Consider the following 20176-nt stretch of genomic DNA (forward strand, 5'->3'; position numbering starts at 1 on the left):
GAATTGAACCCATGAAACCGTGTGGAATCTAGCTCGGTGACCGAGCGTGCTGACCGCCAGGACACCAGCTGCCCAACACAGTGAATCAAAAAAACATTCCAATCGGCTGAAGTGACCGTCATACACACAAATACAAAGATCTCCCTCCCCGCCCCTGTGGTAGCCTTGACAGGCTGTCGGGGCAAGTGCTGTTAGCGAGTAGCACCTTTGATGGCTAGCACGGCGCACAAGGCTTTGATCAGCATTCACGCCCGGCCGCCTTTGTCTCCCCGATGCTGGTGTTTACATACTGCACCAAGTACTCGTAGTAGTTCATTTCAGTTCATTTCAGTTCTAGATTTGAAGCTTTCGTGACTGCAAGGAATCATCTTCTTAGGTTTTTTCGGTAAAGTCATGTAGAAAGTAAAATAAAATAAAAAAATAAAAACAAAAATCACGACGTTTCGGAGGCAACACAAGTCTCCGTCATCAGGTGGGACCGTCACAGCCAGATTAGCTGTATCAAGTTCATTTATTAGGTATAGCCCTGTGAGCCATTCGGCTCTTGAATCGGGTGCAACCGCAACAAACAAAAAGGTGAACAAGAAAACATCTTAAAGTGACTACGCGCTACAGAAAAATCCAGGAAAAAACTGAAAAATCTTCCAGAAAAAGCACCGCAAATCAGTAGTAGTAGTAGTACAGCAAGTGGGTTAGTGACAAGATAACTGTGCAAGGAGATTTGCGGTTGCTCCTATTTGTGTGCTTGAATTTTCTCTGGGTACCCTGGCTTGCCACTGTGGTGAGATGTTCACTACCTCTCCTGGTATACAGAAAGTCGTGGGTTCGATCCCAACCCTCATGCCTGCTGTATGTTTGGAGTTTGCGTGTCTCTCTCCCCGTGGTTGCGTGCATTTTTCTCCGGGTCCTCCAGTTTTCCCCGCTCCATTTAAAATCAACACGCGTTTAGAGTATTTGGCGGAAATACATTTCCACGTCATACTGTAAGCCACTTTCTTGAGCTATCATTTGTGGCCCGGTCGCTTCTGACAAAAAAAACTATACAGCTCAGTGGGCCTTACCTGGTAAAATAAAAATAATTGTTTAGTTTTTCTCTAAAAGCACACAAGTACTCAAACTGTAACAGGCCAAAATATCTCAAACCTGGAACTTCCTGAAATAGAATTTCCTTCTTTGATCTGAATTAATATATCACTTCTGGAAAATCCCTTAAGATGGGACATTTCAACTTTGCAAGACTGACGAATTCGCAGAGGTTTATAATGGGTAAATATTTCAGAATTATATCTTTTAAACAAAGATGACACTCCGGATTTAAAAAAAGAGAACAACATTCTATTCTCTCACCTGTTTATATTTTTTAAAAACCCTAACAAATCAGGCACTGGACAACAGACACCCTTGCAGAGAGAAGCTACCCCTTACCTGTAAGGAACTCAGAGACAGGAAACCGGAACCACCAAACAAACATAGCCACTATTGCGTAAAAAAGCCGTTTATTGTGCACGGTTTTTGTTTTAAAACAAACAGAATCCCGGCACACAAACCTCGCATTGTGCTGCGTTTTCCTAGCGCTTTTTCCCCTCGCTCGTTCTTTTCACTTTTGCGGCTATTGAAGCCTCCCAACAAAAAGTGTCTATGAAAATAAATATGCATCAATGGCGGAGGGTTGGGGGGGGTGGGGACAGTCAATACAATTGGTATAGTGGCGGAGTTGTGACAATGTAAAGTTTTGTTTGTCCGCTTAATGTAGGTTACCCCGCACTCAATTCTGCAGTGGCCTTGTCTTTTTAACCGTTATTCATGCCACTCATTTGAATGCCCTTTGATGTTCTGCACCTACCACCCCCACTCCGTTTTCTGCCAATCACCGGCAGCAGCGCCCACTTCACAGAGATGGGTAGAAGAACAAAGTGTTTTGGTTGGTTATGAGAGCCAGGTTAGAATCCAAAGTTGTTTTTATTTTTAAAAGCTTTTTTTTTATATTTAAATGTTTTTAAAACTGATGACGTTCTCATTTGTACTGCATAGTCTGGATTTGTTTTTGTGTAGCCGGGTTGATGTTTTGAAACTGCGTACAAATAAACATAAACTACGCTTTAAATTGACAGTATTTGCTGAATGGGGTGTTTGACAGAAGCTTCCTTCACTCTGCTGTCTGGATATGGAACTGCCTCCCTGAACACATTGTCGGTGAAATCACCGATTCTGGTCTCCAGGCCTTCAAATGCGTCTTTGAGCAGCAGTGAACCAATGATTACGCCGATTAAGTGTACTAATGTCTGATATGGCTGATGTTCACAATTGCACCCAATAAACCAAATAGAGTACATACAGTTTCACTAGGAATCACCTTTAAACTAAAAACGGGTTTATTGTACTATTCAAGTACAATACAGGAGAGTTATATTTGAATTGCACTGGAGGCCTAACTTTGCTATGCGGCCATTTTGTTTTTGGTGGTGTAGACAACAATACCCTGGATTGGACAGGATTCTCATCTACAAGCCGGTCTATTAATCGTGGGTGTGTACTACTAATCTTTTGTTCCAAATACATCAACATCGTTTACTTACCATTGTAGTTGTCCAATGTTAAAGCAAATACAAAAAAAAGCATGGGTATAAAGCATACTGATTTGGTATTTTGTTGATATTTACCAGGGGAATTTCATTGAATGTTTCTTGTTATCAATAATATAGGGCCCTATTTTAAAAAAATGTTGAGATTTTCCCCCTTACTCACTTTAGAAATTTTCTAGATCTGCCTGTGAATTTCAGCATCGTACATATTGTCTGTATGTATTTTGAACTTCTAATGACCATTGAGAAAATAAAGTGGACAAAGTACTTGAAGAGTTAATGGCCAATGGCTGAGACTGGTGATGGAATATTAGCCCAAGGAGGGATGACACAAGAAGAGGATGACCACAATGGAGTGATTGGGATCGGCTTGTGTACGGCGGCGATGTGGATCATGGTGTCGCAAGATCGCAACGGAAGGTGTCAATACGAGAGGTTGTCAACTGTCGTGAAAAATCCACTACTGGATGATGGTGATAATGTAGGTGAATTGTCTTCACACAAAGCTACGGCCTCATGCTGTCAAAGTTCATCGTCACACAGCATACGCACCTGTAGAAGAAACACATCTCTCAACATCATTTTCCAGATCTCATTGTCACTTTCTGCTGAGCTCTGAATTATTTCTATCCTGATCATTTAATGCTTCTGGTCACTTTCAATGTACAAATACGTTTTTTATTCCAATCCCTCTCTCCCCAAAATCACCGAAGCTAAACAGTGATTTGTCTCTTTCACCACCATTAAATCTCAGTAGGTCTCTCTGTTACTCTAATTCCATCTCTCGAGGCTGCCTCACCTTTTCTGTCTAACTCTAGCCTTACTTATCATGTCTCTCTCCGTCTGTCTCTCCCTCGTGTTTGTCCGTGTCCCCCAATTATTATTTCTCCATCTCTCCCACAACAGCAACTGCCTGACTCTCTCTGCTCAATCCCTCCCTCCATCCACACACAAGAATACAAAGCTCCCCCGTGTAGCCAACACAGGCTGTTGGGGCAAGTGCTGTTAGCGAGCACCTATGAAGGCCGGCATGGCGCACAAGACGGTGGGCGGTAGGGTGGTGAGAACCAAGCCCAGCCACCTTTGTCTTCCCTTGCTGATGTTTCCACTTCCCCTCTCCCCAGTAACCATGGAACGTTGAGCCAACGTTGTGCCACTACCACAAAACACAAAGACAAAAGATCCCCCGTACATCCAACACAGACGATTGGGACAAATGCTGTTAGCGAGTACCTATAACGGCCGGGACGGTGCATTAGTGTGGGCTGGTGTGGCCAGCACTACGCCTGGTTGCTCACTACCACACACACACACACACGAGCGCACACATGCACACACACGCCAAGCCGTGCCTTTGTTGTGTATCTTTACAATTGGGCTTCTCACCCCCCCCCCCCACCCAGTAGACTGCGTGGTTGTGTTCTCGCAAAAGAGGTATTATTTGTGTTCTCCGCTCCCTTTCAATCGCGAGACAAAGGCAGGCATAGCCGCGGAACCACGAGGCTTTTAGCAATGACTACGCGAGCACTTGCGCGAGAGTGACGGAGAGAGAATGGGGCGAGAGCCAGAGAGAGGAAAGAAGGGGGGGGGGGGAAATCACTTTGTTGTTTGGTGAGACGGGAAAGACGAAGAAGAAGAGGTTGCGTCGCTGTTGCCGGAGTTGCCGATTCTGTCGGCAGTTGCGGGTTGCCGTCACCGAGGAACACGCAACACCTGCGACCGGATTGCTGCTTTCGATGCGGATTCTTCGCCCAGCAAACGTGCCAAGCGTTGGCCCAAGTTGGCACGCGGTGGGGCCCATTGGCCCAACGTTGGCTCGACGTTCAATGTTTTACCAGGTTGCCGATTCCTGGAGCCACACCCCACCACCCAACCCCCTTCCTGCCCCTCTCCCCCCCCCCCCCCACGAGAATCACCGCATCTCAGAATGTGGAAAAAATCCGTTAAAAATATTTCTTACGAAGCAGAGTATTATCAGCGTCGTTGACTTGGTCGAGCGGTAGTGCGTTTGCCGCTGGTCGCAGAGGTTTCCGCGGTTCAAGGACAGAGGCCACCCCGGTTAACGTTGCCTCTCAGTGGACACTAATAAAAAAAAGATTCCGGTGACGTCGTTTGAAGAAGAAAACAAATTCGAAGGCCATTGTGTTCTGGGGTCACGGTCCAAATTTCAAAAGTACTTGCAAATTACTTAATTGGGTAAAAACCACAATCGTAACATTGCCCCTTGCTGTGAAGCTACTGCAGACCGTAATCGCCTGTGAAACAAGAGATTATATATTAACTCGTGCTCCGTTAATCATTGCCGGTGTATATTATTTCTACTAAATCAAAACTGTAACTTCCTGCTACACTGGTATATATATATGTGTGTGTAAAAAGACTCGGCGATGAAAATAATCTGAAATTCTAATAGCGGGCGAGTTGAAAACGGGAGACGTTTCGAACGGTCGATGCGTACACCAATTCACCATCGCCGGACAATGACGTCGCTAGGAGAAGAACGCACTCAGGTGGTGCCAGGCGGACCGTTACGTCATCGTGGGAAGTGTCGGCCTTTATCCAACAGTGGATTGACCACGGCTCATTGATGATGATGACGATGACGACGATGATGTTGATGATAATAAAGTCATCGGAGGACAAAGTCGGGCGGGTGCATGCCGGAGCTGTCGGTCGCGCAACCGAATCGCCCTCGAAGTCGCCTGCAACTTCAATCGTGGCCCCGCGGCCGCTTTGTCCACGTCTGAGCGAGCGGTTGAGCGGCGAGGAAATTGGAGCGGCACCGTACACGATTGCCGACGACCCGACCGTAGTTTGTCAATCGCGTCGCGCGGGCGATGAGACGCGTCGCCGCCACAAGTCGCTGGCAAAGTGGATCGATGCTTGATGGTGAAAGAGTCTGTCTCTACAACGGGTTGCGCGCAACAAAGTTGCGTTCGCATTGGGAGATAGCGAGCTGGAAGGGCGAGTCACTAAATCATGTACGGGGGGGTCCCGGGCCGGTTGGTCGACCATGCACGTGTCAGCCCAAACAAGAGATCGACTGGATAATATCCGTCGGAGAGACACAGCGGGATGACACAACAGAGTTGCGCACCTCGGACAGCTATTGATGGCGCAATCGTGATGAAAAACGTGAAATTAAGAGGCGGATTAGAGAGCAGAGTGAAGATGTGGGAGGCACTGTCTACCACGGGCAGCATCCGTCACGAGCCTGGCGTATCTACAGTCTTGTTTCACGCACCCTCGATATTTCACAACGCCAATTCGTGCACTTGTTTACTTTCATCCAAAACGCTATTATCTATCAAATAATTCCACGGTGCCGACTCTTGCTGGGCCGACCTTTTTTTTGTTTTCTCGCGAAGAGCTACCAAGCTTGAACCTGGCCGTTGTGCACGGCCGTGGTCCAGGTGCACGATGCCTCCGCGAAAAGATTATCGGGAGTATTTGCCACCCTGGATGGTGCCAATGAATCCCGATTTTTTTTCCTTTATTTTGCTTTAAACCAAACCCTCGCGGCGGAGTGTGTGGTGCTTCGAGACGAAGGGGGTGGGAGGGGGGCGCGGGGTCGGCTGGGAGATGAAGGGAGCTTGACCCAGGGACCCTGCCCTTGGGCAGAGAACTCGAGGAGGAGGATTGAGGAGGACGGAGGAGGAGGAATAGGAGGATAGATGAGGGTGGGTGGGAGTGGGGGGAAGGATGGAGGATGGAGGAAGGATGAGGAGAGGAGGCGGAGAGGAGATGAGCATGGAGTTTTTTTAGTTCAACCCACGCCAAATCAATGCCGCATGCGCTTACTGGGGTTGGCATTCGGAGTGCCCTCGGTAGCGTCAGTCCAGGCCCAAGACGACGACTGCCGTGATCAGCTGTTTGCGTGCGTTAACCTCGAAGTCCCCCCCCCCCCAACCGAGCCTGCTGGCACAGCGTGCCGTACTCGCGTTGAACAACTCTCCTCTCTGATGTCTGGTAACGTCTAAAACGAGACGAGCGCCGCACAAAGTGGCGTGGAATTAGGATCGCTCGAAATAACTTGGGCGAGGATGAGAGAAGCAACACGTGGATTACAGAACAAACAAGAATGAGTGCCGCTGGAGTTGATGGTAATAATATTATTAATTGGTAACACAGTGCTGTGTTGCTGGCGCTATCATTCGCGTGGTGCAATGCTATTATCAGAACGGGGGGTGCGGGGGGGGGGGGACCTCTCGCTTTTCTCTGCGTGTGATCCCATTTGGGCAATGACGTCACGAGCTCCTCATACGTTCACTGTGAAGGGCGACAACCCACCGCCTTACGCTGTGCAGCAAGTAGGTCGTGAGCCTCACCCTGCAGAGCTGCGAACATCTTCCGCTAAATTCACCAGGGAGCTTCTGTCTGGGCGCTCGCGTAGCTAAGCTGTCGGGCATTAGAATGATAATCACGTTCAAAATCAAAGGATGACAATCATTCCTGTTATTTCTATAAACAAAAGCAGAAAGTAGCTGAGGAATCTGTTTTACAACAACAACAAAAAATGTACGAGGAATTTTTATGCACTCCTAATTAAACCGTATCCTGGCAGGTGGCTCGGTTCTTGAGCGAGCGGACATCTGTGAAAAAGAGCTTTGTGGGTCATCGGTTTCCTCAAATATAAATAAATATTCGGATTCTGGCTCGCGGTCAGAAGGTGGTAAGTTCAAATCCTGGTTGGGGGGTTCAATCAGCCCATCATCCCCCCGGGGTCAATAAAGTAAGTACCACTTTGTGGGGAAGTCAACAGTGGTTGTACTTATGGATGGACTCTTCCCCGTCATGGGAATGAGGAATTTTCACGAGTGGCTCAGGCCAGGAAACAGGAGATGAGCTTCGCTTCAACGCTCATTTGAGCCGGATATTACGATTTAGATTTTTTTTTTACTAAAATCTTAATGGAGTTGTTTCGCACAATCTAAACAACATTGAAAATTCGCGGGGAATTTACAGACATCTTTGAGAAATTCCCTTCGGAATTCTGGCAGGAATCCTGGATAAAAACCCTGGACAAATCTTAGCGCATCGTTGTTGAAGAAGTGTTAAATTTGTCACGGTCAGAGTTCCGAAGAGAGAAAAAAAACACACAGAGCCTCAATCAATCCCACGGGGAATCGCGAATTCCAAAGCATCCTTCTTTACAGGATATTTTTAAGATGCCACGGGAATATAGATTTTTTTTCCTTTCTCGGCAACTGTGTACACAGGCCCTCTGCAACGTATCTCATCGCGCTCGTTAGAGGGAATCCGGGGGCCAGGAATGCCGTTTCGGTATTCCTGATCGCGTGGAATCTTGAGAGGCCTACGTAGCCTCCTCTGCTCGGCCAAAACACAAAGGCCTTTCTCGTTAAGTGCTCGGAGCCTGGCGGTGACGGTGGTAGTGGTGGCGGCCGGTGGTGGTGGTGGTGTGGAGGGGGCAAGGATTGTGGGGAAGAAAGGGAAGCAACTGAAGGAAGGGAATGAGGCAGGGGGGTGGGTTGGGGTGGCGGGGATGGCGGGGATGGGGGAGAGCGAGGGGCGGCCGTCTATAGCCGGGGACTAGAAGATCGTTTGAAGTTAAAAGTAAATAAATATTTGGACTTAACCCCGTTCCTGAGAGGTTGCCTATCCAGTGTCCCTCATTAAACAGTCTTTCAGCCGGGCCCCACTCCGGCCACATAAAAGTTACGCTCACTTAAACAACAAATTTTCACCAGGGGCGGCGGCTTGTAACACGGCACCTTGGCGGAGCGTCTAGGAACAATGTTATTTAAGTCGAGGCGAAACTCGAGACCGACCGCCACGGCCGCGCACAGGAAAGCGCCGGGTTCGCTGGAAAACGGAGAACAGAGACGACGGCGCGGAGGCTCCGAAAAGCCAAAAGAAAATGACACAATTTTGATTCAGTTGTGCCGGTGTTGGTGGTGGGGGTGGTTTGCCGTTGTGTTGTTTGCTTGTCGGTTTGTATGGAACGAGGCAACGGCAGAGATGTCATTATTTCCATTTCGGCTTGAGATCATCGTCTCGTGGTGGGGGGGGGGGGGGTTGGCACAGCTGTGTTGTAGTCATAAGCGTTAAAGGCGCAGTCCTGACATGTCTCACTCGCGCCACTGCCAGTTGAAGAGACAGAGAGTGAGGCCCTCCCCCTTAGGGGGTTTGTGGCCTACTCTTCCACGTCTTCGAGGAGGTGGGAAGGGTGTGTGGGGGGTGGCGGGGGTACCCACACTTGACGCCACCACCACGCGCAGCCTGCTCATCGACAATGGCGTAACCCTTTTGTGGCCCCTGGGTGGACAAAGGCTGAGAGTGCGGATTTGAGAAAACTCATCCCACCGTCTCATCTGCTGCGCTAAGGAGATGGAATGGAACCGACGCCCTCTGGATCGCAAGCGCGCCAAACCTTTACACCTCTGTGGCAGTATCCCCCAGAGCTGTCGGATTTAGATTGACGCGATGGAATAATGATCAGGTTTTGTATGATTCCATTTCGAGTTCCAACGGTGCATCGATTCTCAAGCTCACGACGGACGCATCGAATCGCGCGAGCGTCCGATGTTCCCTCGATTCGCACACGCCGTACGTGAATGGGTTCGACCTGACCCCTGCATCCACTCACAATGCATTCGGATCGTCCATTGGGAGGGATCACTGCGCGCAGTTTGAATCAATGGAAGTGTACAAGTGCCGATATGAAACGTGCGTTCACTCCAGCTCATATTCACTGACACACACTCATACAAAGACAAAGACCCCGCCCCCGTATAACCTTAACTGACTTTTGTGGCAAGTGCCGTGAGAGAGCACCTATGAAGGCAGGCACGGCACACGAAGGGGTGGGTGGCCAGCACCACACCCAGCCGCCTTTGTCTCCCCAGTGGCAATGTTTACACACCGCACCAGGTACTCGTTTGAGGCTGAGTCGACCTAGGGGAGGGCCAGGACCAGCTCAGATAATCGTCACCGGTGTTGACCGTGAGCGGAAATCGAACTCGGGTTCGCCAGGTTGGTAGCGCAGCGTAGCGCTAACCGCTACACCACCGCTCCCTACCAGACACGTACACACACACACACGTACACACACACACGTACACACACACACGCGCGCGGGCGCGTGCACCACATGCAAACACACGTGCGCGCACACACACACACACTCACGCGCTCACACACACGAACAGGCTCACTCTGGCCATTGTTTGCACAGGTGCTGCATTGTCGGGAGGTGAGACCTAACCCTGGAAACGCAAACCACTTGTCCCCAGCACTTAGATGCCGGCCCGGGGACAATAAAATCCATCTGTTATCCCCCCATACCCCACCCCACGCCAACGATCACGGCGATGCGGCCGTTAAGAACCGAGAGCCGCCAAACATCGGCACCCACCGACCCCCCCCCCCCGCGCCTACCCATTAAGTGGCGGCTCCGTTCACGTAACCCACCAGGCCCGGGCATCTCGTCCCTCCGTCCCTCGGTCCGTGCGAGTGCCGTGCCTGCATTCACGGCGGTGAGCGCGCCGAGAAACCCGGCGGAGCCCCGGAGATCGATTCACCGCTCACGGCCACCAAACACCGGCGACGATTGTCTGAACCGGTGCCCCCCTAGGTCGACTCGGCCTCAAGTGAATACCTGGAGCGGTGTGCAGTAAGCATCGCCACGAGGGAGGCAAAGGCGGCCGGGTTGTGGTGCTGGACACGCACCCAATTCGTGTGCCGTGCCGGCCTTCATTAGGTGCTGCTACTCGCTAAGAGCACTTGCCCCTTCCACAACAGTTCTGTTACAGGCTACACGGGGGATCTTTGTTTTGGCGGAGCGGTGAGCGCGCTGCGCCACGAACCCTGCCGACCCGAATTCGATTCCCGCTCACGTCCAACACCAAGTGATGATTAATCCGAACCGGCCCTGAACCTCAACCTCGGTCGACTCAGCCTCCAATGGGTACCCCGTGTGACGTGTAAAACATCGCCACTAGGGGGGGGGGAGAGACAAAGGCGGCTGGGCGTGGGTGCTGGCTCACCCACCCCCTCGTGTGCCACCGTGCCGGCCTTGCACAGGCGCTGCTACTCGCTAACAGCACTTGCCCCCAACAGTCGGTTACACTCTACACGGGGGGGTGGGGGATCTGGGTCTTGTGTTGTCACATCGGGAGTGGTGGCGCAGTGGTTAGCGCGCTGCGCTGTGAAGCCGGCGACACGAGTTCGATTCCCAACCACAGCCCCCACCTGGCGTCAACGTGGTGCCAACGTTGGGCCAACGTTGGGTAAACGTGGTGCCAACGTTGGGTCAACGTGGTGCCAACGTTGGGCCAACGTGGCGCCAACGTTGAGCCAACGTTGGCCCAACGTGGTGCCAACGTGGCGCCAACGTGGTGCCAACGTGGTGCCAACGTGGTGCCAACGTTGGGCCAACGTGGTGCCAACGTGGTGCCAACGTGGTGCCAAATTGGTGCCAACGTGGTGCCAACGTTGGCCCAACGTTGGCCCAACGTGGTGCCAACGTTGGGGCCAACGTTCCATGCTCAACCGGGTCGCTCTACCGCTGGATCACCGTGGCGGGATGCTGTGGTCGTCGTCATCAAGTAGAACCGCGACGAGGCGAGACGAAGCCGCGACTCCGGTGGGCCGTCGCCCGGCTCACCTGTGTGTCGAGCGCGAGGCGGTGACGGCAGCGGTGGTGGGGTGGTGGGGAGGGCTTGGAGGACCGTCTGGGGATGGGCTCAAGCGCGTCGTTCAGAGCTCGTCGCCGCGAGACGGCATCCCGACATCGGAGGGGAGCGTGGAAGAGAGGGGGGATCTTTGACGCGTGGGGCACCCTGCGTGGCACACACACACGTTGGGGGGGGGGGGGGGCACAAACACAAAGGGTTTGGAGCGTGAACGTCGATCCACTGCCGGCTTTTGGAAAAAGAAAAAAAATGACGCGACCCGCGATATCTCGAGGCGCCGTACAGAAACCAACCACGCGAGAGAGAAGAGAGACAGAGATGGGACATCTTTGAGACGAGAGAGTGTTTACTGCGTAGAGATATTCGTCACACGGTTGTTGTTGTTGCAGCAGCAACACGTCGTGGTTGACGGTCATTGCGGGTAGACGTATCACTGCTGTGTTGCTGGGTCAGTAGGGCTCCCAAGTAGGGAGGACGTGAGTTCAAAATTCCAACCAGGGTCAACTTGGCGTTTACATCATAGCCATCGTCATCATCGTCGTTATCGTCGCTATCCCCCCCTCCCTCCTCCTCCTGGGGTTCGTAATCTCAGCAGCACACCGGTAAAGCTGCACCCGACGGGGCAAGCGGCTGGTTGTGGGGGGGGGGGAGAAAGTCAATAGTGAGATTGTAGCGTTAAAGAATGTCTGATCTCTGCCATAGGAATGTGGAATGTCAGGTTCTGGCCCAGGACTGTCAACGCAAGGCAGTACGAGCCACTGCTCGGACGAGTGAGTATCGGGTCCATTGAGCAATTTTACTTTTTTTCCAAATGAAAAAAAAAATTCGGGACATTTTGTATCCGCGCCGATCTTCTCGCGCGAGGCTGTCAAAGGAAGGCGTTTTGTGCTGTCACAATTCGACAGATTGTGTTCGGTGCTGCTACCGCTGCTGCTGCTGCTGCACTGCCAGTGGTGCACGACGGGCACAGTTAACGTGCACTGCCCCAAAAGAAGAAGAAGAAAAAAACCCACAAGAGGCGACGTTTCGGGCAATGGCCCTTCTTCTATGCTATGAAGAAGGACCAATTTGTTTTATTTTAAAAACGTCGCCTCTGTATATAGTTTTAATACACCGTGGTGGTGGCAGCGCTGTTGGCCCAACGTGTTCAGTGCTTTCCGTGCGCGTGAGTTGCGTTTTTTTTTTGTTTCGTTGTCCTTCCCACAGCACCTCTGATGAGCACGGTCGGCTACGTACGCTGGTGCGAAAGAAGTTCAATGTACACGCGCAGCCAGAGACGAGTGTCATCGGGGGGCGGGGGGGGTAGTTTCATCGAACCGCTTTGCGCCTGATCGGTTGGTTCGACTCTTATCCTCTTCATCCGAGCCCACGCCTCAACGACCGTTTGCGCCACCAAAAAGATCGCTCTCCAAGTCGCGCAGAGAGCATCAACAGCGCGGCCCATTACCCGTGACATCACTACCGCTGACACACGCAGCAGACATCGCGATGCCAGCAGTAGATGCTGATGACAGCGATTGCGACGACGCTACGACTACTACACTGCCGTATTTTGCACGGATCGATGCCGAGTAGCAGATACCTGGGTGACGAACAGCTCCGTGTAGCCCGGCGCACCTCCGGTTGGCTACGTACGGTGCATAAGAAGTTCCGACATGCGTGCACGCGTGTCAGACCGCATTGGTAATGCGTAGAGGTTACCTTTAAATCACAAGCCTGTCGGACAACAGTTTATTTGGCCAATGCCAAGGGTTTGTGATGCAGCGGTGAAGATATTGGCGCGTGAAACGTCGGTCCTCCTGCGCAACTCGCCCCAATGACCGGCGTGGTGAATGAAGTGTGGTCCAACGATCGAAACCCCCGTGGCTTGCGAAGAGCGTGGGGAGGCCTTCATCCAGCAGTGGACTGACGAAGGCTGTATATCATCGAGCAAAGGAACGTGTTGGGAAACGGCTTGCTGAAGTCAAACGCATTTCCAGTTTTACAGCCCTGAGCCAATGGTGGTCATTCCACCTTCTCGTGTTGGGGGCGAGTGTATCCATCGGACAACCATTGCAGTCGACTTCACCCACAAATTGATACTAATTTTACCGACCCCGGAGTTGATGATCGTTATGTGTTTTTAGTATTTCCCTACCGCAAGAGCCAGCGGTCAGCTCTATTGATTTATTCAGAACTCACCGATTCACTAGCTCACCAGGGGTCAGTCAGTCACCTCCCTATCTCTCGTCTATCGCTCGAACCATGGTCCCCGTTCTCCGTGAGCTGCTTCGCTAGTTGATTCCTCCAACCCGTGTTGGGGACTCGATCAACCAGACCACTGACTGTTGCGTCTCATCCACCCCACTGTGTTCAACCACCACTACCACCACCACCAGACTGCAGAACACAACAACACACTCACCCACCCGTATACAGCTTCACTCACCCAGTCACTCACTCATCCAGTCACTCTCAACAAACCCATTCACCACAATGTAGGTTACAATACTTATCCGTCCGCTTCTTCACACGCACTATTCCACTTTGGAATTCTCTATTGATCATCTCTTTCCGAAGCTGTTATTAATATAGCCTTACTCAATGCGAGCAACGTTATCAACTCTATCCTATTACAACCTCTATTAGTGATGTTTGTAGCTGGCCGCTTGATGTTTTGGGCCTTGTGCATGTGGCCTCTGCTCCACCAAATGTTTAGCCAAAATGAATAAGCAAACAGATCCCGAGCTAGCGGCGTTCTGGAAAATATAGAGGGAGGAATTAAGCCCCCTGCAATAATTAAAATACTGTGCAAATACAAGTAGCGCATTGTGAGCGGCAATGTGGTGGCGAACGTGGTCACGTGGTCACGTGTCCACGTGGTTACGTGCTTGCGGGCGTGACCTCCTGTCGGCTGTTTACCAGACCGCGTCCCACATCACGGCCGAAGGTTAAAGTCACTCCAGCCAATGGGAGCAGCAGGGAAGGGGCAGGCTCTACGACAAAGCAGCCCTCTTCTTCCTGGTTCATTCGGTGAAGTCACGTAGAAGGGAAGTAATAAAATAATAAAAATAAAACACAATAAAATAATTCTCACGACGTTTCGGCCACAACGCAAGCAGCCGTCGTCAGGTGAAGAATGAAACACCACCAAGCTTGGAGCGTATATTTTAAGCTGGGTTGGTGGCGGGGAAGAAGAGCGCCTTTTGTAGCTTGGTGGTGTTTCATTCTTCACCTGAGGACGACTGCTTGCGTTGTGGCCGAAACGTCGTGAGAATTCTTTTATTATGTTTTATTTTTATTATTTTATTACTTCCCTTCTACGTGACTTTACCGAAAGAACCAAGAAGATGAATCCCTGCAGTCACGAAAGCTTTAAATCGAAAAAAGCACCCCTATCAGAAAGTGGCGCGGTCCGTGTGGCCTCAATGGGGGCTGCCGCAGACCAGTGTCCTGTAGACCAGATGAGGCATCAATGTGAGGGCCGCCGCACATTTGAAACTATTGGAGGTTTGACAGCAGCACGATGATGATGGGGGGTGGTGGGGGGGGTCACTCTTTGTATAATGTCGGGGGCCTCACACGTCAGGGGCCAGACTAAAGGCCATCAGGGTCCGCCATGAGTCCGCCGGTCCTTGGAATGAAGAACACCGCAGTAGAGCGAGCAGGTCCAACTGACGGGTCAAATGGACTGTTCCAATATTTCAAGAGGGGATTATCGTACTTTTCCCATTGTCGCCACTTGTTTGGTTCAAATGTATTCGGAGATTCATATTCTTGGATCTTTCGGTGAAGTCACGTGGATAGGTTCAAAGAAAATAACGAAAAAGAACAAAAAACGACGGTAGTTCTTTTATTTTTTTTGAAAGAAAATAACAAAAAAGAACAAAAGAACTACTGTAGTTTTGAACCTATCCACGTGACTTTACCGAAAGACCCAAGAATATGAATTCCTGCAGTCACGAAAGCTTTAAGTCACGACTTATTCGGAGATTGCTCCGCAGAGCCTCGCGTTATCACGCTGCGGTGAATGACTGCAAATTGATCGACGCGTCAAATATAGACCTGCCCTTATCTGCAACCGCAACGCAGTGTTCAACCACAGACCTGGCGGAGTAATATTACATTTGACTCTAACACCAATTACGTGGCAATTGAACCTTGTGGCGGGACCCCGGGGTCCCGAATAAACGGAAGTTAAAATCGTAATTAATAAATGAATTTATTTTTGGCGACTCCGTCCCACCGCGCATATAAACGCCGCGACCCGCCTGGCACGGACCGTTCTGTTGCCACGTCGTGTCCAAGCGCAGCAGCAGCGAGGACGAATGCGCAGAAGAAACAAAACGTTGATTAGCACATCGTGTAGAGCTCGTCGAGAGGAATAGATCGCCGTGTCGTTCGCCTTCAACAGACGTAAAATGACGTCGCAACGCAGTTCGTGCGAGAGCCGGGGGCTTATGGGACCTCAGGGTCCCGCCACCAGCTTCTGCTGTGCAACGGGAGTTGGAGGGAACATTTTACGGTCCAATTAATCCGTACGGTATGGACTGCACCACTTTTACAAAACTAAATGTTTGTACTTTTACTCGTGGAGGCACGGAGGACGAGTTCTCTACTCATATTTGAATTGAAACCATAATGCTCCGTGACAACGCGAAAAAAAAGGAATTTGGGTACGTGTTTAAATTCAGCCGAACAGCAGCAAACACAAAGACCCCCCCCCCCACCACCCCTATAGCCTGTAACAGACTGTTGAGGCAAGTGCTGTGAGCGAGTAGCAGCGCCCATGAAGGTTACCGGCAACTGTGGCACACGAGGGGTGGCCAGCAACCACGCCCGCACACGCATTCTGTACGCGACGGCGCTTCTGACACGAGCCAACACGCGCAACAAGTTGCACGTGCAGCATTGAACCCACAACTCCACAGCGGTGGTTCTCAGAGTGCGGTCTCCAGAACCACCAGTGGGTGGGTCCGCGGCGGTCCCTCCAGACATTGAACCAGAGGTCGCAACCGGGTACCCGATACCCGTACCCTACCCGATACCCGGCTACCCGTACCCGGCCGGGTACGGGTACCCGTTTTCGACCCTGGTGCGGCCGGGTACGGGTACGGGTAGGCCGTGAGTCACTGGTGAGTCACCGTTTGTCACTCATTTCCCAACGTCTTGTCTCTTCTCACAATTCAAGTTCCTAGAATCAACCCACCCGCGCCTGCAACATGGCTTCATCCCAGAGGTCGCAATCGGGTACCCAATACCCGTACCCTACCCGATACCCGGCCAGGTACGGGAAGCCGGGTATCGGGTAGGGTACGGGTACCCGATTGCGACATTGATGTGGCAGGGTACGGGTAAGGAATCAAAACCCGTTTGCGACCTCTGCATTGAACCCACAACTCCACAGCGGTGGTTCTCAGAGTTCGGTCCCCGGAACCACCAGTGGGTGGGTTTGCGGCGGTCCCTTCAGACATTGCACCCACAACTCCACAGTGGTGGTTCTCAGAGTTCGGTCCCCGGAACCACCAGTGGGTGGGTCCGCGGTGAACCTTGCGTCGGTGGCTGTGATGCAAACGCCAGTTGATCCGGACAATAATGACAACTTTTATTTCTAGATTTGAAGCTTTCGTGACTGCAAGGATTCACACTCTTAGGTTTTTTTCGGTAAAGTCACGTAGGTAAAAAATAATAAAAGTAAAATAATAATAAATGAAAATAAATCAATTAAATCACGACGTTTCGGAGACAACACAAGCTCCCTTCATCAGGTGTTATTACAGTTATTTTGCTGTGCCTTTTTACACCTGACGAAGGAAGCTCGTGTTGCCTCCGAAACGTCGTGATTGAATTGATTTATTTTAATTTATTATAATTTTACTTTTATTATTTTTTTATCTACGTGACTTTACCGAAAAAACCTAAGAGAAATAACGACAACGTTTTTGTAGCTACCTTTTGTTTCGGACATTAATTTGACATTTGACTTTTGATATTTAATTTAAAAATTAAGTTAGGTAAACTGCCCGGTTAAAGTATGAAAAATAAGAATAGGTTTGACCCTTTTTGGCAATACAACAAGTGTTAAGATACTGTTCGTCTTTTGGCGTTCTCTGGTTTGACACTGGTGGTGAGACTGCCTCTGGTGGAGGCCAATCAGTTTCAAAGACAATGCCGATATAATATCAGAGCATGCTTGTTTGCATGTTCACCATAAGTACGTGTGGTTAATGCAGACTTGATTCCTTGCAAGAGGTTTCTGCTTGGTGTTTCAACATCTTAACACCTCCTGTTCTCTAGCCAGAAAGGGTAAACCCGATTCTTATTTTTCATACTTTGATCCTGGCAAAAAGGTCCCATGATACCCGGTTTAAACTACCAAAACTCTTAAATCTAAATGCCCCCCCGCCTACCTCTCACTTAAAATAAAAACCTTATAGCTGCATTTAAAACAAAACAAAAATATGTTCTGGTAATTTAATAACTTTCTATTACTCGGGGGGGGGGGGGAATGTTTGCATCAGCTGAGTGGTCCGCGAGCCAAAAACAAGTTGGAGAAACACCGGCCGCTGCTACACACAAGTGGTTCTTCCGAACCTTGGTTGCACGCGACTCCCTGGAGGTGCGAGATGCCCTTTCTGGGGGTGCGAGACATGGCCAGATTTTGTTAAATCCTTTATATTAAGTTCGCTTGCTTGCTTGCTTGCATGCTTACGACCGTGCAAATCTTTCGGTCGTTTTTTAACCCACTTCCCGTGATCCAATCGAGCTGACATTTTCCACACAGACTCGTTGTGCGAGACAATTAATGTTCGTGAAAAATAATTCCCAAAATTGTACACTGTTTAGGGAAAACAAATTAAATATTTAATTACCACATTGCTTAATACTGGCAGACAATCATCTGACCCATAGGTGGCAGCCATCTCAAGCCAGAGGACGAGAAGACTCTAGCCGCCACGCATATAAAGGATTTATAGTGAAAAACTTTGTTTTTACGGGTTTACTTGTTTTTAGAAGCTAAATCACTGAAACACAAGTTAAGCAAGGGCACGTAAGTACAACTACTTTTTCTTGGTTCTTTCGGTAAAGTCACGTAGAAGGGAAATAATAAAATAATAAATATAAAACATAATAAAATAATTGTCACGACGTTTCGGGCCACAACGCAAGCAGCCGTCCTCAGGTGAAGAACAGGTCTGTCGGAAAGACAGCGTCTAACGCGTTGTGGCCGAAACGTCGTGAGAATTTTTTTATTATGTTTTATTTTTTATTATTTTATTATTTCCCTTCTACGTGACTTTACCGAAAGAACCAAGAAGATGAATCCCTGCAGTCACGAAAGCTTTAAATCGAAATACAACTACTTTGTTTCATTAAACCCTCTGTATTTATGAACATTACACACATTGAGAAGCAAAACGGTGCAAGGCTGCAGTAAAGGTTAAGGACCATTGCTGTACGCCATGGGCTCTAATAACCTTTTCCAATGCACACCAACCGGCACATCCACTCTTCAGTCAGCCTATAGGGCTATTGTCATCATACTCTTTGGATTTTTCGGTAAAGTCACGTAGGTAAAAAAGTAAAATAAAAAATGAAAACAACTCAATAAAATCGCGACGCTTCGGGGCGCAACACAAGTGTCCTTCTTCACGGGGAGACAACGTAGCGAAAGCACAACCGCTTAAGTGTGACACACTTGTTGTTTTTCATTTATTTAATCTAAATTTTTACCTACGTGACTTTATCGAAAAAACCAAAGAGTATGAATCCTTGCAGTCACGAAAGCTTCAAATATAGAACTATTGTCATCATCATCATCATGAAATCTGTGCAGTAGTATACGGCAGTAATATCGGCAAAACACCTTGGCACACTACCTGGATGCAGATGCCGATTACCGAACTGTCAGGGTCAAACCCAGACAGGTGGCAAAGCCCGTCTCTAACGAGAGCAAATAAACACGTGTGGGTGTGTACGTGTGAGTGCGCAATTCTTGGACGCTGCTTAACCACTGACGTTTTAATATTTGTGAAAATACGCATGTGCTTGTGCTGCAGATTTACGGCAAAACAGCTTACACGTGGGGCCTTAAACTACGGTTAGCATGGCAAACTGGCGAAAATAGAATCGTACTCGATGATTCATCGTCGTCATCATCAGCTGCTATGGTCAACCCGGTGCCGGATGAAGGCCTTCCCAAGCCGCCGACATATCTCACGATCCTGCGACGTTGACAATGGAATAATCCGCCTGGCAACAACCCCCCCAAATGGACGCGGCTCTCGGACGCGTTCCGTTCTTGCTTTCGTCGACTTCTGTACCCGCGCAACTCCCACGCGGCACGAGCTGCAGCCACGGCAGCAATAGGGTCGTCTTGCCCGTGAATCCGAATATTCACGAAAATTGGGGCCCAGGCACCAACATTTCAGACGATCCAAACTCGGGCTCTTCGTTACGGATCGATCGGACAAGCCACGTGGCAGGAGTGACGGCACAGACGAAAATGGGGGGCCCGTCGCGTGGCATCACGTGACGTGGCTTTGGTGGGCGCGCGAAAGGCGCGTTACATTGCCACGTTGTTACTAAACCGATTCGGAAATATCCAGCGAAAAGATCCCAAAATGTGTCCTTACGAAGCCGAAAATCCGACATTGTTTAACCACTGCGCCACCGCTCCCCCCCCCCCGACTGCCCCTCCACCACCTTACTGGCATACACTACCCACGATACTATTGCGGAAGGTAGCTAACGTCGCCGTCGGCTCTCACATTACCATCCCCGTGTAGTAGCCAATTACATAACGCGCAAGAAAGGGCTTACTCCCCTACACCCCACCCCACCCCCCCACCAGAAATAGTAACGGCTTGTTGAGCACGGGGGGCACGCGTTTCTCACTCAAGACAACTTCACCACGAACGCTTGCAACGCGTTCACCTCGAAACCATCATCGCTAAATTA

General features: G+C 50.0%; 1 protein-coding gene across 3 annotated transcripts in view; it reads right to left on the reverse strand.

Moving 5' to 3' along the window:
- LOC144728040 (uncharacterized) overlaps positions 1-20176 on the reverse strand; it is a 147518-nt gene that overhangs the window by 66701 nt on the left and 60641 nt on the right. For all 3 annotated transcript variants that reach the window (XM_078607260.1, XM_078607261.1, XM_078607262.1), the window contains one exon: positions 11209-11383. The gene's annotated coding sequence lies outside the window, so the exon portion shown is untranslated. The remainder of the gene's footprint in view (positions 1-11208; positions 11384-20176) is intronic.

This window comes from Lampetra planeri, chromosome 27, assembly GCF_965212315.1.
Source record: "Lampetra planeri chromosome 27, kcLamPlan1.2.h2, whole genome shotgun sequence".
Lineage (NCBI taxonomy): Eukaryota > Metazoa > Chordata > Hyperoartia > Petromyzontiformes > Petromyzontidae > Lampetra > Lampetra planeri.